The sequence below is a fragment of the Pseudophryne corroboree genome, chromosome 1 (assembly GCF_028390025.1).
Source record: "Pseudophryne corroboree isolate aPseCor3 chromosome 1, aPseCor3.hap2, whole genome shotgun sequence".
NCBI classification, from domain to species: Eukaryota; Metazoa; Chordata; class Amphibia; order Anura; family Myobatrachidae; genus Pseudophryne; species Pseudophryne corroboree.
The window spans coordinates 1,167,184,899-1,167,204,086 of record NC_086444.1 but is presented as its reverse complement, the minus strand read 5'-3'; positions in this window follow the sequence as shown (position 1 = coordinate 1,167,204,086).

Genomic DNA, 19,188 nt, shown 5'->3' with positions numbered 1-19,188 from the left:
GCTACTAGTATCAAGAAGATAGAAAAAAAAAACACCACGGGTAGGTGGTATACATTTATGGATGGACGAGCGACTGCCGACACAGAGGTAGCTACAGCCGTGGACTACCGTACTGCGTCTGCTGCTAATATAGACTGGATGATAATGATATAAAAAATATATATATATATCACTACTGCAGCCGGACAGGTATATATTATATAATGACGGACCTGCTGGACACTGTCAGCTCAGCACTGAAGACTCCTAAAGTAAGCTACTAGTAGTATCAAGAAGATAGAAAAAAAAAACACCACAGGTAGGTGGTATATAATTATGGATGGACTAGCGACTGCCGACACAGAGGTAGCTACAGCCGTGGACTACCGTACTGCGTCTGCTGCTAATATAGACTGGATGATAATGATATAAAAAATATATATATATATCACTACTGCAGCCGAACAGGTATATATTATATAATGACGGACCTGCTGGACACTGTCAGCAGAATGCGTTTATAGAATAAAAACACCACACGACGAGTGTTTAACTTTTTCAGGCAGACAATCACAATATACTGGTGGTCAGTGGTCACTGGTCAGTCACACTGGCACTGGCAGTGGCACTCTGGCAGCAAAAGTGTGCACTGTTAAAATATGTACTCCTGCTATAACTGCTCCCCAGTCTCCCCCACAATTAAGCTGTGTGAGCAGTGAGCACTACTCAGCACAGTCAGATATACAGTATTACATAGATGATGCAGCACACTGAGGGCACACTGAGGCTGAGCACAGATATGGTATGTGACTGTGTCACACTGTGTATCGTTTTTTTTCAGGCAGAGAACGGATTAATTAAACTGGTGGTCACTGGTCACACTATCAGCAAGTAGTAGTGGTCACTGGTCAGTCACAATGGCACTGGCAGTGGCACTCTGGCAGCAAAAGTGTGCACTGTTAAAAATATGTACTCCTGCTATAACTGCTCCCCAGTCTCCCCCACAATTAAGCTGTGTGAGCAGTGAGCACTCAGCACAGTCAGATATACAGTATTACATAGATGATGTAGCACACTGAGGGCACACTGAGGCTGAGCACAGATATGGTATGTGACTGTGTCACACTGTGTATCGTTTTTTTTCAGGCAGAGAACGGATTAAACTGGTGGTCACTGGTCACACTATCAGCAAGTAGTACTCCGTCCTAATATGCTCCCCAAAATTAGTAAATCAAGTGTCACTCTCTACTCTCTCTCTAGTCTACAGTCTAAACGGAGAGGACGCCAGCCACGTCCTCTCCCTATCAATCTCAATGCACGTGTGAGAAAATGGCGGCGACGCGCGGCTCCTTATATAGAATCCGAGTCTCGCGATAGAATACGAGCCTCGCGAGAATCCGACAGCGGGAAGATGACGTTCGGGCGCGCTCGGGTTAACCGAGCAAGGCGGGAAGATCCGAGTCTGCCTCGGACCCGTGTAAAAAGGCTGAAGTTCGGGGGGGTTCGGTTTCCGAGAAACCGAACCCGCTCATCTCTACTGCGCATGCTCAGCCACAGCAGCTCCCTCCGTCCTCACGCTGCTGCCCATCTGCTCCAGTCCCAGCCCCTGGTGGGGAAAACAGTGTTCAAACAATGTGTGTACAGTATGTATATATTTGTAGTTATATATGTATTATTATTATTATTATTATTATTATTATCCTTTATTTATATGGCGCCACAAGGGTTCTGCAGCGCCCAATTACAGAGTACATGAATAATCAAACAGGAAAACAGCAACTTACAGTCGATGACAGTATAGGACAAGTACAGGGTAAATAAACATAGTTACATCAGCAGATGACACTGGAATAAGTATCAGGTGGCAGAAGACTGCTGGAGTTGATGCAGTTGAAGATTATTAAAGTAAGAAAGGATAAGCACATGAGGGAAGAGGGCCCTGCTCGTGAGAGCTTACATTCTAAAGGGGAGGGGTAGACAGACAGGGGTGACACAGATGGGGTACATGGAGAGTGTAGAACAGAGGGTTAGGATGAGATTTGTCTGGGTTTGGTGAAGAAGTGGGTCTTGAAAGGCCGTTTGAAGTTTTGTAGAGAGGTGGAGAGTCTGAGGGGGAGAGGTAGGGAATTCCAGAGAAGTGGTGCAGCACGTGAAAAATCTTGGAGGTAGGAGTGGGAGGAGGTGATCCGTAGGCAGGAAAGTCATTGTGCATTAGCATGTATGCATGTCTGTATGTATGTGTACCTGTGTGTTTTTATGTATGTATGTATGTATGTATGTATGTGTGTGTTAGTTTATATATGGCTAAATGTATATACATATATATATGTGTGTGTGTATCTATATATATATATATATATATATGGGTGTGTCTATATATGTATATATATATATATATATAGAGTCACATGCCAATCCCTCAAAATGAGGTTGGAGACAGAACCAGCACTCTGCGTGATGTCAAAGTCGAAAAAAATATAGCGACCTATGATGCCTTGTACTAACCCCATGCGCTTGCCCGCTGCACGTGCACGTTCTCTCCCGTGCGTGCGCATATTCGCAGTTGCGTGACGGTGCCTCCAAGGTCGTGCGCTCAGGCGCGTGGTATGCGCATTTACGGTAGAGTTTGTGTGCGTCTGGCGGGCGACTCGATCGTTACATAGTTAATCTAAATAGTGTATTTTATAGGTTATGGTCCCCTTAATAATATCAGTAAGTTTGTTTAGTGTAACTGGTTCATGGACAGAGAGATCCCTCTTTACATGATACGAAGGGTCAGACAGGCTTTGAGCAGTGGTGTTTAGTATGCAACGGAAGAGTATTTTATTAGTAACATTCCGGTGTTGGTTTGAAAGAGATTAATCGCTCCTGCGTATAGTAATGTTTATAAGAAGTTTATGGACATTTACTGTATTTGCAGTTCATTATCCATGCGGCGGGAAACCTGAGATTCCCTCCCACCTGAGCAGTTTGAAATAGTCACAGCCCACCTGTTCGAATCAACCTATGACCTTTTGTTATAATGTGAAGACAGATTCCTGTGTCCAATGAACAATGAGATTGTAGGGCCCTTTGTAGTGTACTGTACTTTGTGTATATAAGGACAGCCAGTCTGGGCCAGCTCAGTCTTCTCTCCACAAAGGTTTTCATCATTGACTAACTAGAGAGCTGGTTCCAGGACTGCGCTAGCGATCATTCCCCACGTGTGTAAGTTCTCTGTGACCAACTTATTCTCTGTCTGTATTTGCCATACTCTCTCTGTCTCTCACTGTTATTGTTTAGGATTAAGACGCTATTGTATATATATATGTCCAGTTATTCTGTTTAGGTGTTTTATGTTAGTGCTGTAGTGTATAAGCTGTTAACTGTTTTCCCCTTTTTACATAGCTAAATCTCGTTAGTAAAGGTGTTGGAACCTCAGCAAGGTGTCTGTGTTTCTCTAGCTAGTATAGAGGGTTTCTGAGCGTCTCAATCGCTCAATCAGCTTTTATAAAATAGAGGTAAATCAGCGTTACATTGTGTTAACATTACAAGACCAAGGTTTACAGAATAGGCTTAGCCTTTCAGTGTGTTGCATACAAGGTTTACTGTGTGTCATCCTGTGAGCGTCTGTGCCGCTCGTGTTCCTCTTGTGGACACAGCGTCCGCTACGCTAGTAGCGTAGTATTACGGTGCTCGGGCCGCCTATAGCGTGCTCGATACCCAGCGTAAGCCGTGAGCGAACGTGCCGCTCGTGCGTCTCGACCACGGCCTAGCGTCTGCTACGCTAAGTGCGTACCATTACGGTACCCCGTACGCCCATGGCGTACTGAGTCTCTTACCAATATATAGTGAATGTTATAAGATAAATAATCTGCTTTATCAATTGGCGGCTCGTCCGTCCTCCACATATCCGCTCTAGTGAACACAAGCAGACTTTATCTGTCAGCAAAGGGCGGGAAGGTAGTATCCCTTCGTATCCGTGTTGGTGGTGAGGGATACGGTAGTGCTGACTAGATAAGCGTCTGCATCGCCTCGTTGTAGGAGTGCTGGTGGAATCCGGAACCGGAAGGTAAGAACAATACGCTATCGTTTTTTTAAAACTGTTTCATATTTGTTTGGTACACATTGCATACGCAACACAAGCACACACCTGTATTTTTCATTGGTATTTTCACATCTCGCCTTCCTGTTTGCCATTTATCATTGATAACGGGCTGAGAAAGATTTGTTGCTATTGGTAGTTAAAAGTAAAAAGTAATACGTAAGGAAGTAATTTGTAAAACACGCACACGGCTTTGCCTAAGATACAAGGAAGTTCTGTGTGGTGCTCGGTAAATGATTACAGTTAAATATCATTTGCATTGATAAAAACGTGTTACTTGTGTTACTGTGGACGTGTCTGGCCTGTGTACACGTGTCCCTAACAAAGGGCGGGACAAGCGTACGCGACGCAAGGGCTTACACACGTAGCGTATATTACGCAACGGAGCATATGGGTACGCCCACATAATACAAATCACACGATAGTATTGTTTTAGTAGGCGATACGGAAGCAACGCGATAATAGCGCAAGTTAATCTCAGTGTCCTAAATTTTAGCGTAAAAGATCCTTCTCTAGTTGCAACTCCTCTGGGATTAGCCTGCGATACTGAATGAAAGGGATTTCTGTACAGAAACGAAAGTAAAGAGTATATGAGGTGAAAGAGTGTGTGCATATATATAAGTTTCTCATTTTTGTTGGAACCCCCGGAAGTCGAGTTCTCGTGAGGTACATCCGTGAAAGTGACAGCGCGTGGTGGCTTGGGAAGCATCCCTTGTTAAATATTGAAATAAGAGCATTAGAGTATAGCAGATTAGGAGGTCTACTGTAGACACAGACCAGGAGGTCACAGACCAGGAGGTCAAAGACCAAGAGGTCCAGAGAGACAGACCAGGAGGTCTAGGTACAGCAGACTAGGAAGTCCGCTATAGATAGAGTCAAGGAGCACGACCCCAGGAGGGTTGGTGCGGTACCCATATAGGCCATTAAGCTCTGGCTGAAGGAATTCGCAGCCACAATTATCGATTCCATTGGTTGTTCCGCACATAAGATTAGTTGCTTATGTGCAGTACGATTGTACTGCATGTAATTGTGTGCATTAGTTTGTAACTTGACCCAGTACCGTTTGCGTATGAGAGGGGTCATAAACGCTATTTGTACATTCTAACGTGATTTGTGTAAATTTTTTTATTTTAAGGGAGGTTCGCTGGTCACTCAGGAATTCTCTAACAACCGATACTTGCTGGGGACGGGTAACCTACTCCCACAACGCCCCAGTAAATAAAGGTTTATAGGAGCCCTAGGTTGGGTACAGCAGCTCTGAGTCAGTGATTGAAGTACTGGCCAACGTGGGCGAAGAGTGAGTGGAAGCACTCGGTCGGACTTTCACCGTCGGCTTACCCCGGGCAACTTGGTTTTTGTAAGGGTTCGCTGAAGACCCTGATTTGAAGGTCAGAGGTAGTGAAAGCAACACCTGCAAAGATGGGGGCCAGTTGTTCAGGTAAGGGACGATCAACCCTGGTTCAGGTTGATTTAGTAAACCGGCCAATAGGGTCGGCAAGGTATATCATGTGTGAAAAATACGGATCACACACAGAGGTTTTGTGCAATGAATGGGAAAGAATGACTGTGCATGACGGGGAAAAGTTCCCACGGGTAGGCAGTTTTAGTCCCGAGGTGTTACAAAATCTAAGGAGAAGGATATGTCTAATTAAATCCAGCAAGCAGCGGATCAGACATTATGATTATTTACAATTATGGCAACAGGAGGGTGAAATACAAAGAGGATTGGCTCAAGCGGCTGGATCTAACCCTATCAGGAAACTGATAGCCACCGCACCACCACCACCATACATAACAGGAGAGAAAGTGGTCACAGAGAATAGCACCCTGGTGTATGATAAACATGCACTTAGTAACTGTATAGATGTTAAGAATAATGTAACTAAGATTGTTGATGCTAATACTAATCCGTGCAAGCTGTACCCTGTTTTAAACTTTCCCCAGGATTGTGACCAAGAGGATGAGCCCACCACAATATCGGCACTCTCTCTAGCAGCCACCATACAAGAGACAACAGTGGGCACGTCCCAACCAGTAAGAGCAGTATCAAAGGCCCCTAGTGGAGGGACAGGTGAGGTCGTGTCGGCAGGTAAGTACGGAACTGTACATTATGCAGAGACCATTACACCAAATGTTGTAGAATCAACCCAGAGTGATATTATTGAACTTAATCCCGTTAGGGTAATTGCAGTCCCAAATGGGAAAACTGACACTTCAGGAGTCACTCCTGTCAGAAACATCGCCATGCACTGCCCCTTTTCCCGAACAGAATTAAGATCAATGGTGTCTGAATTCCCTGATCCTAGGAAAGATCTAGTTGCAAGCCAGAAGTATATTAGAGAGCTAGGAAATTCTGTAGAGCCCAATAACAAAGATTGGCGGACATTGCTGAGGGCATGTTTACCCTCCAATGTCGACTCAGCGAAATTTATAGCTGACTGTAGACTAGATGAAGAGGTACCCCTTACTGAGGAGTACAATCAAGATAATGTGAAAAGAATTAATTTGCAGCTAGGAGTATATTTCCCTGCTGTTGTAAAGTGGAGCAAAATTTTTTCCATAAAACAAAAAGAAGGGGAAACTGCTTCTGAGTATATCCATCGGGCACTACAGGAAATGGCTAGGGCCCTCATTCCGAGTTGTTCGCTCGGTATTTTTCATCGCATCGCAGTGAAAATCCGCTTAGTACGCATGCGCAATGTTCGCACTGCGACTGCGCCAAGTAACTTTACTATGAAGAAAGTATTTTTACTCACGGCTTTTTCTTCGCTCCGGCGATCGTTATGTGATTGACAGGAAATGGGTGTTACTGGGCGGAAACACGGCGTTTCAGGGGCGTGTGGCTGAAAACGCTACCGTTTCCGGAAAAAACGCAGGAGTGGCCGGGGAAACGGTGGGAGTGCCTGGGCGAACGCTGGGTGTGTTTGTGACGTCAACCAGGAACGACAAGCACTGAAATGATCGCACAGGCAGAGTAAGTCTGGAGCTACTCTGAAACTGCTAAGTAGTTAGTAATCGCAATATTGCGAATACATCGGTCGCAATTTTAAGAAGCTAAGATTCACTCCCAGTAGGCGGCGGCTTAGCGTGTGTAACTCTGCTAAATTCGCCTTGCGACCGATCAACTCGGAATGAGGGCCTAAGTACACTGGTATAGAAGACATCAAAACAAATGTACATCATAGGGAAGTAGCAGTTTCTGTGTTAATGGATGGTTTAAAAGAAACTTTAAGGACTAGAGTACAGACCACTAGACCAGATTGGAGAGGTATGTCGGTGGCTGCTTTGGGAGAGGCCGCTATGGGGCATGATCGGAATATCGCCAGACACAGGGAGTCGCAGAGTGATAAGCTGATGGCCGTAAGTATACAGGCACTTACCACAAGGCCAATTCAGCATAAGTCTCAGACCCCTGTGGGTAAGTCAAATGTGGTAACTTGTTATTACTGTCATAAAGAGGGACATTTTGCACGAGACTGATAGATTGAAAAATGCACAAAAATCATATCAACCCCCTAGACAACGACATGACACACGAAATTGGGATTAAGGACCGCAGAGACGGAGTTATGAGCCACACGCAGGGGAAACAAGAAGGTATCCCCCAAGAAGAGACTGGCAAGTCTCTGACAATTCCCATTTACCCCCTTCACAGGTAATAGCTGCCAGCGCAATGCAGGGGGGTCACCACATACAATAGGGGTGGGGCCACACCTGTAATCTGCAGCCAGTGAAATTAATTGCGAGCCTTGGAAGTGAACCCGAAGTCACAATTGATGTAGCTGGTAGATCTCTACCTTTCCTTGTAGATACGGGGGCGGCCAAATCAGTGATAAATTCGACCGTGGGCATGAGAACCACTGGTAAAACAATTCCAGCCATGGGAGTAACAGGAGTAGTACAACACTATCCACTAAGCAAACCTGCAGAGATTACGATAGGGCCTTTGCATACCAAGCATTCTTTTCTGCTGGCTGCATCGGCTCCGACTAATCTCCTAGGGAGAGATTTACTGTGCAAAATGGGATGTGTCATATATTGTACTCCTGAAGGTGTGTTCTTGGATATACCCAGGAACCACACTCAGGAAGTGCAGGATATGCTAGATTCCCCAACAAGATTAATGTCACACACTGTTGTTGTAAATAGGTGTCCGTCCAAGGTAGAGGAAATGATTTCCCAGATACCGGAATCACTTTGGACCAAGGATGGACAAGACACTGGATTAAAGGCAAATGTAGCCCCAGTAGTTGTACAAGTAAAAGATGGTAGGATAGCTCCAAAAATCCCACAATACCCTCTGAAGCCAGAGGTGGAGTTAGGAGTTTACCCTGTAATAGAGCGCTTGCTACAACAGGGCATTCTGGTAAGGACGTCCAGCACTGCCAATAGTCCCACCTTCCCTGTTAAAAAGAGTGGGGGGAGGGGTTACAGATTAGTGCAGGATCTAAGAGGGATCAACAAAATAGTTGAGAGTCAATTCCCCGTAGTGCCAAATCCAGCTGTCATCCTTATGCAAATTCCTCCCACTGCCAAATTTTTCACTGTGATTGACCTCTGCTCCGCCTTCTTCTCGGTACCTCTGCACCCTGACAGTCAATACTTATTCGCATTTACATACAGAGGAGTTCAGTACACCTGGACTCGTTTACCACAAGGTTTCATTGACAGTCCAAGTATTTTCTCACAGGCCTTGCATGATTGTTTACAGTCTTTTCAACCTGAGAGCGGATCAATATTAATACAGTACGTAGATGACCTACTGCTGTGTTCAGATTCGCTTGAATCGTCCCTGAGAGATACAAAACAATTCCTGTTTCATCTTTCAGACACCGGACACAAGGTTTCCAAAGACAAGTTACAATTATGCCAGACCAGGGTGAAGTATTTGGGACACTGTCTGACACAAGGACTGAGACACCTCACCGCTGATAGAATTCAAGCAATTCATGACATGACTCTGCCACAAACCCAGCAACAGATTAGAACGTTTTTAGGAATGTGTGGGTATTGCCGTAACTGGCTCCCAGGTTTTTCCATACTGGCCTTGCCTTTACAGGAGATGGTCTCCTCAAACAAACCTGATCGGATTTCGCACACAGACGAGTCTGAGATGGTATTTGAAAGACTCAAACAGTGCCTAACGCAGGCACCAGCATTAGGCATGCCAGATTATGGAAAACCCTTTGAGCTGTACGGAACAGAGAGTGCTGGGTGTGCGGCAGGTGTCTTAACCCAGAAGCATGGTGATGCCAGCAGGCCGGTAGCCTACTATAGCGCTCAGCTAGACACGGTAGCGCGATCCCTCCCCACATGCTTGCGAAGTGTTGCAGCGATAGCATTGCTAGTAAGTAAAAGCGAAGATGTAGTGCTAGGACACAACCTCACAATTCATACACCACATGCAGTGTCAGCTTTACTGAATTCTGCCCAAACCAGACACGTCTCATCAGCGCGGTTTACAAGATGGGAATTGGCATTGATGGCCCCCGTAAACATCACCATAAGGAGATGCAGTGCATTAAATCCTGCAACATATCTCCCAGGTGTGCCTGGACAGGCACAAAGGGTGGAGGATGAGAGTAATGGTGAAGGAGGATTTAGTACAGGAGATGACACACATGATTGTATGGAATATTTGACCCAAAATTTCACGGCAAGGCCTGACATCAGTGACAACCCACTGGAAGATGTAGATTTTACTTTCTACACTGACGGCAGTTGTCACAGACAGACGGACTCGGGAGACTTGTGTACTGGATACGCAGTCATAGATGACCAAGGTACCATAGAAGCGGAACCCCTAGGCCCACCACACTCAGCACAAGTTGCTGAACTGGTTGCCTTAACCAGAGCATGCGAATTGGCTAAAGGCAAGTCAGCCAATATCTACACGGACTCTAGGTACGCCTTCGGAGTAGTCCATGATTTCGGGGCCCTATGGCGCCTCAGAAATTTCATGACGGCAGCTGGCACACCCGTAGCGCATGCAGCCCACATCAAAAGACTTCTAACAGCGATACAGGAACCTGACAGAGTGGCAGTTATCAAGTGTAAAGCTCACACGTATAGCCAAGACCCGGTATCACTTGGTAACAGCCGAGCAGACGAAGCTGCAAAATCAGCAGCCAGTACCCCCATACAGACAGACAGCACACAACTGATGGTATTGAATACTGTAAAAACACAGAAATTATATGAAATGCAAAATTTGTGTTCACCACAAGAAAAGGCAGTCTGGAGGTCAAAAGGATATGGCCAGGAGTCCTCAGGACTCTGGACAGATGGACAGGGTAAGCCGGTGGCACCCAGAGCATACCTTCCAAGTCTAGCGGAAGCGGCACATGGGCTGACTCATCTAGGCAAAGAAGGAATGTGTAAGTTGGTAAGAGCTTATTGGTGCGCCCCAGGATTTTCTTCCCATGCGGGTAAAAGAGCGATGACATGTCTCACCTGCTTGAGGAAGAATATCGGAAAGGCAATACCAACAGAGCCATCCCACATCCCTCCTACAGACGGTCCTTTCCAGGTAATACAAATTGATTTCATACAATTACCACCTTGTAGAAATTTAAAGTATGTTTTGGTTTGTATTGACGTGTTCTCAAATTGGGTTGAAGCATTTCCCGCGGCCACAAATACCGCTGTGTTTACTGCAAAGAAAATTGTGCAGGAATTTGTGTGTAGGTACGGTATCCCTAGAATCATTGAAAGTGATAGGGGTACCCATTTTACAGGTGAAGTTTTTCAAGCAATGTGTAAGTTGATTGGAATTAATAGTAAGCTGCATACTCCGTACCGCCCCCAGGCGAGTGCAAAAGTGGAAAGAGTAAACAGCACTATTAAAAACAAATTAAGCAAGGTAATGGCTGAAACAGGATTGTTGTGGCCCGAAGCTTTGCCAATCGTATTATACAGCATCAGAACCACTCCCAGGTACCCTCTTAATCTGTCTCCTTTTGAAATTCTGTTTGGTCGACAACCCCATGTTATGATTAACCCCCAGGATGATTTGAAATGTAACAATGAAGTAACCGTAAAGTACTTGGTTAAGATGAGTAAACAGTTAAGGAATCAGAATAATAATTTAAAGTTGGTGATTCCTGATCTGCCAGACAGTAATTGTCATGACATTGAACCTGGGGATTATGTAATGATACGGAATTTTCTACGCTCAGGTTGCTTTATTGACAGATGGGAAGGACCATATCAAGTCTTATTAACCAGCACAACAGCACTAAAGGTTGCCGAGAGAGAGACTTGGGTTCATTCGTCTCATTGTAAAAAGGTTGCTGACCCAGAGAGGTCCCGTGATAAAGAACAGACGGTAGAGGTTGTATCACTAGAGTGTCTGTTCCGGGAAGGTTGAGACGACACCTGAGCGCTGAGAATAATAAGACCGGAGGCGTTTGTCGAGCAAGATTTCTTTTTCCCTTTTGTTATTTTCTCCAGTTCCCATCTCCCTCCTATTCTCCTCCCCCCTTCTTATTTTTCTCCTTTTCCTCCTATAAGATGGACTTGCCCCAAGAGACTGTGATCCGGATTTTCCTGTTAACCATGATGTTGACCAGAGCAGTCTGTTTCGGTGAGAGTACCATGGAGGTCGAGAAAGGATCTGGAATGGGTTCTGATGACCAGGATGGAGGCGTAACTTTCCAAGAGCAACATAATCACCGAGTAAAGGCGAGTATCAGAAAACGATCTGGTAGCATTGACAATAGAAGGAATTGTGAAGGATTGTTAGCTGAAGAGAACTGCATCTGTAGGCATTGTGACAATATAGTTGAGGATGGGTGCATCAAGAAATGTCAGTCCAGTTTTAATATCCACATGGACCGGCATCCATTGAGTGACTATAACTCCTTAGTGGGTAAAGTGTTAAACCAGACAGACTGTTGGGTATGCTCTCAAGTACCTCAAGGTCATAGCAAATCAGGACTAGTACCATTCCCTTTAACTGTAGGAGAGGTACTTGAGTTAAGTGGTGGGAGGCCGGTGGACAAGAGATTTAATATCTCTAGTCCTCCTAGTTTGAAGCTCCACCAATATCATGTGGATAAGTCCTTAGTATGCTTTAACATTTCCAATCCCCGAAAGCCGGGAAATTGGGAAGTGTCATGGAGTAATCAAACCATGACCTTTTCATATAGAGCCGATAGAATGCCCATAGACACAGAACTTATACGCCACATAGCCAACAGTGGAAAATATTTCCGGTATAGGTACACTCTAGGAAGTAGGACCATGCGAGTTGGAGAAGTATCACCAGGATACTGTGCACATATCGTACAACCGGATACGTGTACTAGACAGATGGGAGAGTTAGGGTTAGGAGATTTCACATGGAAAGTTTGTAACATGGTTATGTCATACTCCGTCCCATATGTTCTCCCCGATGATGCATATTTCATATGTGGGAGAAAGGCGTATAAGTGGCTTGCCCCAAACTCAGAGGGATTGTGTTACATTGGAAAAGTACTGCCTGAAGTAATGACTGTATCCCATATCAAAATGAAGATATTCACCGTGGTGCCCAAGCTCCTTATACTCACACTCATTACGAGCACGTCGTTAAACGGCACCTGATAGAGAGGACAGAGCATCCGGCCTCTGATCTGATCCATGAATCCACCGGGATTCAATTCCTACTCGTGTTAGATATCACTCGTACCGCCAGAGGAGTGATAAATTATAGATACATATCTGCGCTAGCAAACTTGTTAGACAATATCACCGAAATGTATGACGACACGTTCAGGTACACTGGGAAAGAGTTACAAGCCTACAAAACAGAGCTGGTTCAGCATAGGATGATTATCTCACAGCAGTGACAGGCGGGTATTGTGTTACCCTGGCAACTCAATATGGAGTAAAGTGCTGCACGTATATTACAAACAGCACTGAGGACCCGGCCGAGGTCATAGACCAAAAGATGGATGACATTTTGCAATTAAAGTGGGAGTTTCGACGGAAACACAATCTCACACTCGCTGCTGTGGGTAATGAGCTGACCAGTTGGGTGTCATGGTTGAACCCACGAAATTGGTTCTCTGGTTTAGGAGAATGGGCCCAAGGTATTATAATGGATGTAGGGAAATTTCTCTTGTGTATTCTGGGAGTCGTCATATTGGTTGGTCTGATATTTAGATGCGTTCGGACTTTAACGAAGTGTAAAGGTAGTACTAGAGTGATGAGTCTGAGGAGCGAGGACACTGTAATAACAACAACTAATTTGATTTATGACCCAACGATAGAGACAATGTTGTGATGAAAATGTGATTCCACGGTCCGTTTCTTTCTCCTTTGTTTTCCTCCAAGGTACAAAGACACCCACTTGGAAGAAGAATTTGACAACCTCTTTTATACAGACCACTGATGAACTGTGTCACAGACCCCCAATATCCCTAGTGACTTTAACTATCTACGAAAGCCCAATACTTTAGAGCAGGCATTCCCAACCACGGTCCTCAAGGCACACTAACAGTGCAGGTTTTAGTGATATCCAGGCTTCAGCACAGGTGACTTAATTAGTAGCTCAGTTATTTTGATTCAACCATCTGTGCTGCAGCCTGGATATCACTAAAACCTGCACTGTTGGTGTGCCTTGAGGACCGTGGTTGGGAATGCCTGCTTTAGAGACTGTAATTTTATGGACACTGGAACAGCTTTTGTTCGCCATTTACAACAAAAGTACCGAGAGACATCAGACAACATGTACATCAGACAAGACATCAGACAAGACCTCAATCGGCGACTGTTTATATAAACTCACATAGTTTACGACTGCATTTATAACGATTGTTTCTTATCTTCATCTCTACTACCTCCAGGTAGTAACTCACATAGTCCACAGGTGATTCTCACATATTAGCATCCACATATTCTCCCCCTTCATGTGTCATCAACTAATGTGCACCCCATTTGTTACAACCAAAAGCCGATAAGAGCTCGGTAGAGTTTGACAGCCCATCCACAGACCCGTAATACGGGATAAGAAGGATTCAAATGTATACTTCGCAATACCTCGAAGCTTGATTTAAAACACATAGGCACGATGATACATGACCCCTCAGACATGGATTCATACACACACGCTTCTACTATCTCACTAGGTCATATCTTTCTCACCTTCTCCTCTCCTCCCTTACCCAATCATAAAAAGGTATTTACATGATGACATATATTTTTCTGTTTAAATTGTTTAGGTAGTGGCAGTTATTGGTGACTGCCAAAGGGTGGACTGTCAAAGTCGAAAAAAATATAGCGACCTATGATGCCTTGTACTAACCCCATGCGCTTGCCCGCTGCACGTGCACGTTCTCTCCCGTGCGTGCGCATATTCGCAGTTGCGTGACGGCGCCTCCAAGGTCGTGCGCTCAGGCGCGTGGTATGCGCATTTACGGTAGAGTTTGTGTGCGTCTGGCGGGCGACTCGATCGTTACATAGTTAATCTAAATAGTGTATTTTATAGGTTATGGTCCCCTTAATAATATCAGTAAGTTTGTTTAGTGTAACTGGTTCAGGGACAGAGAGATCCCTCTTTACATGATACGAAGGGTCAGACAGGCTTTGAGCAGTGGTGTTTAGTATGCAACTGAAGAGTATTTTATTAGTAACATTCCGGTGTTGGTTTGAAAGAGATTAATCGCTCCTGCGTATAGTTATGTTTATAAGAAGTTTATGGACATTTACTATATTTGCAGTTCATTATCCATGCGGCGGGAAACCTGAGATTCCCTCCCACCTGAGCAGTTTGAAATAGTCACAGCCCACCTGTTCGAATCAACCTATGACCTTTCGTTATAATGTGAAGACAGATTCCTGTGTCCAATGAACAATGAGATTGTAGGGCCCTTTGTAGTGTACTGTACTTTGTGTATATAAGGACAGCCAGTCTGGGCCAGCTCAGTCTTCTCTCCACAAAGGTTTTCATCATTGACTAACTAGAGAGCTGGTTCCAGGACTGCGCTAGCGATCATTCCCCACGTGTGTAAGTTCTCTGTGACCAACTTATTCTCTGTCTGTATTTGCCATACTCTCTCTCTCTCTCACTGTTATTGTTTAGGATTAAGACGCTATTGTATATATATATGTCCAGTTATTCTGTTTAGGTGTTTTATGTTAGTGGTGTAGTGTATAAGCTGTTAACTGTTTTCCCCTTTTTACATAGCTAAATCTCGTTAGTAAAGGTGTTGGAACCTCAGCAAGGTGTCTGTGTTTCTCTAGCTAGTATAGAAGGTTTCTGAGCATCTCAATCGCTCAATCAGCTTTTATAAAATAGAGGTAAATCAGCGTTACATTGTGTTAACATTACAAGACCAAGGTTTACAGAATAGGCTTAGCCTTTCAGTGTGTTGCATACAAGGTTTACTGTGTGTCATCCTGTGAGCGTCTGCGCCGCTCGTGTTCCTCTCGTGGACACAGCGTCCGCTACGCTAGTAGCGTAGCATTACGGTGCTCGGGCCGCCTATAGCGTGCTGGATACCCAGCATAAGCCGTGAGCGAACGTGCCGCTCGTGCGTCTCGACCACGGCCTAGCGTCTGCTACGCTAAGTGCGTACCATTACGGTACCCCGTACGCCCATGGCGTACTGAGTCTCTTACCAATATATAGTGAATGTTATAAGATAAATAATCTGCTTTATCAGTGATTTTCAAAACAGATCTTTACTTCAAGTTGAACTTCTCTCATAGAGCAATTACATCGACATCAGCATATATCGACAACAGCATATACTCATCGCTTTGCGGTAATATTTCATCACTGGCAAACTCCCAAACAACCGTTTTCGGTAAGTAACCTTCCTCAGGGGAACAACCAGGTAAAGTATCAAGCTACCATGTCAGAAAGTGCTTGCGTGCACGGCACGAAAACGGCTGTTTGGGAGTTTGCCAGTGATTAAATATTACCGCAAAGCGATGAGTATATGCTGTTGTCGATATATGCTGATGTCAATGTAATTGCTCTATGAGAGAAGTTCAACTTGAAGTAAAGATCTGTTTTGAAAATCACGCAGAGTGCTGGTTCTGTCTCCAACCTCATTTCGAGAGATTGGCATGTGACTCTATTTACCTCTATTTAACCGGACACCTGCTTTTTCTAATGGAGAGTGTCAGTGCGGCTTCCCGGAACTTTGTCCTGTGATTTGGCTATATATATATATATATATATATATATATATAGGACAGGTGTGTATATATATATATATATATATATAGGACAGGTGTGTGTGTGTGTATATATATATATATATATATATATATATAGTACTCCAAAAAGAAAACGGCACTGGACGCAATGAATGCAGGAATGAATATTGGACAATATTCGGTGGTGTTGTTGTCTGCTTGAGGAAAGGGCTGCTGCCCTGAAACAGCTGTCGATTTTACAATACACTTCATTCCTGCATTCATTGCGTCCAGTGCCGTTTTCTTTTTGTAGTACTGCATCTGACATCTCTAACGCTGCACGGAGGCTAGTTGTGATTGTTTAACCCATTGAGTGCCGACTGAATTGCAAGTATATATATATATATATACACACACACACACACACATACATATACATAGACACCACTCCCCCCCCTCCACCCAGAAACCCCCCTCACTAAATCCTGCGTTTGCCCCTGCACTGCAATTTAGATTTCAGTTTGAACACACCCCACCCAAATCTAACTCTCTTTGCACATGTTAAATCTGCCTCCCCTGCAGTGCACATGGTTTTGCCCAACTGCTAACAAAATTCCTGCTGCGATCAACTTGGAATTACCCCCATGGTTTTGCCCAGCTGCTAACAAATTTGCTGCTACGATCAGATCTGAATTACCCCGTATAAGTCCAAAAGGAAGAAAGAAAAGTCGCACAGTACAATACCCTGTCCCAATTCTGGTGTGGATCATTGGGTCGACAGTAACTAGGTTGACAATCATTAGGTCGACCACTATTGGTCGACAGTGAATAGGTCGACACCTGAAATAAGTCAACATGGACATTAGGTCGACATGGAAAAAGGTCGACGTGGGTTTTTAACATTTTTGGGGGTGTTGTTTTCTTCGTAAAGTGACCGGGAACCCCAATTAGTGCACTGTGTCCTCTCGCATGCTTCGGGCAAGGTGCCTCACTCCGCTACTGCTGAAGTCGGCACAGGTTACTGTTCCCAATCGTAGTCCACGTGGATCGCAAAGTATGAAAAAGAAAAAAAAGAAAAAAAAACCTCATGTTGACATTTTTCTATGTTGACCTAGTGACCATATTGATCTAATGTATGTTGACCAATAGTGGTCAACCTAATGCGTGTCGGCCTAAGTGCTGTCGACCTAAAGACCAGATACCCTCAATTCGTTATAGTAGAATTTGTTGGAGTTTCACCATTGTCTCTGTGCACATAATACAGAGGTTAAATTGCTCTAACCATAAAATGTATACATGCAGTCACAAAGGACTCATATGACCTCTGTATTGTTTCTACTGCCCTCCAGTGTGCCTTGTAAGTGAGTGAACTGGAGGGTGAGGTTACAGCTGAGAGGATCAGTGATGAGGGAAGACAGTGAAGCATGAAGGATCTGCTTCTGAGCAGGGAGTGTCACCCCCAGAGGCGGATTGGCCATAGGGTCTATAGGGAAGATTCCCGGTGGGCCGGCGCACCTGCGGGGCCTGTTTTGTTTGACAAGTGGTCCTTTTTATAGACATAATGAATAAGATGCTACATAATTTACATATATGAAAATGACTTTGCCACTTAGCCTGTGATTGCAGATGATCTAGTGTATACTCTGTCTGCCTGCTTGGCTGACATATAAGATTGAGTGAATAATGATTGGGATACGGTTGGTGTAATAAGCAAGAAAATATATATTTCTAAAGAATGATATAGTTTCCTAAATTCTGAAGGTGTATCATATAATGTGCTCATAATATTTAATTTTATTTCTTTTTAACTTCCCCCTTGATGCTGGACATCCCCACTATCTGAAAAGTTTTTTGGGGGAGGGTGCTGCTGCCATGGCCCATGGCTAGACCTTACACCTCTGGTGCTGCCCATATGGGGCCACTAGTACAAATTTTTTCAGTGCCGCTTTTTGTTCCCAATCCGCCCCTGGTCACCCCACACCCAGGGCAGGGTATGAGGGAACGGATCCGGTCTCTAGGTCGACAGTAAGTAAGCCGACAATGTTTAGGTCAACCACTATCGGTCGACAGTAAGCAGGTCTCGACAAGGTTTCTAGGTTGACAGGGTCCTTAGGTCGACATGTTCTAGGTCGACAGGTCAACATGAGTTTTTCACTTTTTTTCCCCGTCATTTTTTGGACATTTTCATACTTAACGCAGTGCCGTAACTAGACATTTTAGCGCTGTGTGCAAGAAACAGCCTCGGCGCCCCCCCACCCCTCTCTATGCAAAACAGGGGCAGTGCGCGCCGTAGGCGCGCATAAAATATGTAGGGGCGCAGCTTCATGGGGAAGGGGTGTGGCCACAAAATAATACCAATTCATATTACTGTGCACAGTAGTCTCTATTATTCAAATTACGCCACACAGTAGCACCACTACACCAGGTAGAGCCCCTTTTACATATTATGGCAGACAGATTCACCTTTTAACACATTACGGCAGACAGCATCCCCTTTTTACACATTACCGCAGACAGCGTTCCCCTTTTTACACATTACGGCAGACAGCATCCCCTTATTACACATTATGGCAGATTGCGTCCCCATATTACACATTACAGCAGATTGCGTCCCCTTATTACACATTTCGGCAGAGAGCGTCCCCTTTTTACACATTACGGCAGACAGCGTCCACCTTTTTACACATTACGGCAGACAGCATCCCCTTATTACACATTACGGCAGATTGCGTCCCCATATTACACATTACGGCAGATTGCGTCCCCTTATTACACATTATGGCAGACAGCGTCCCCTTATTACACATTACGGCAGACAGCGTCCCCTGTTTTACACTTTACGGCAGACAGCATCCCCATAGAACACATTACGGCAGACAGCGTCCCCATAATACACATTACGGCAGACAGCATCCCCTTATTACACATTACGGCAGATTGTGTCCCCATATTACACATTACGGCAGACTACGTCCCCTTATTACACATTACGGCAG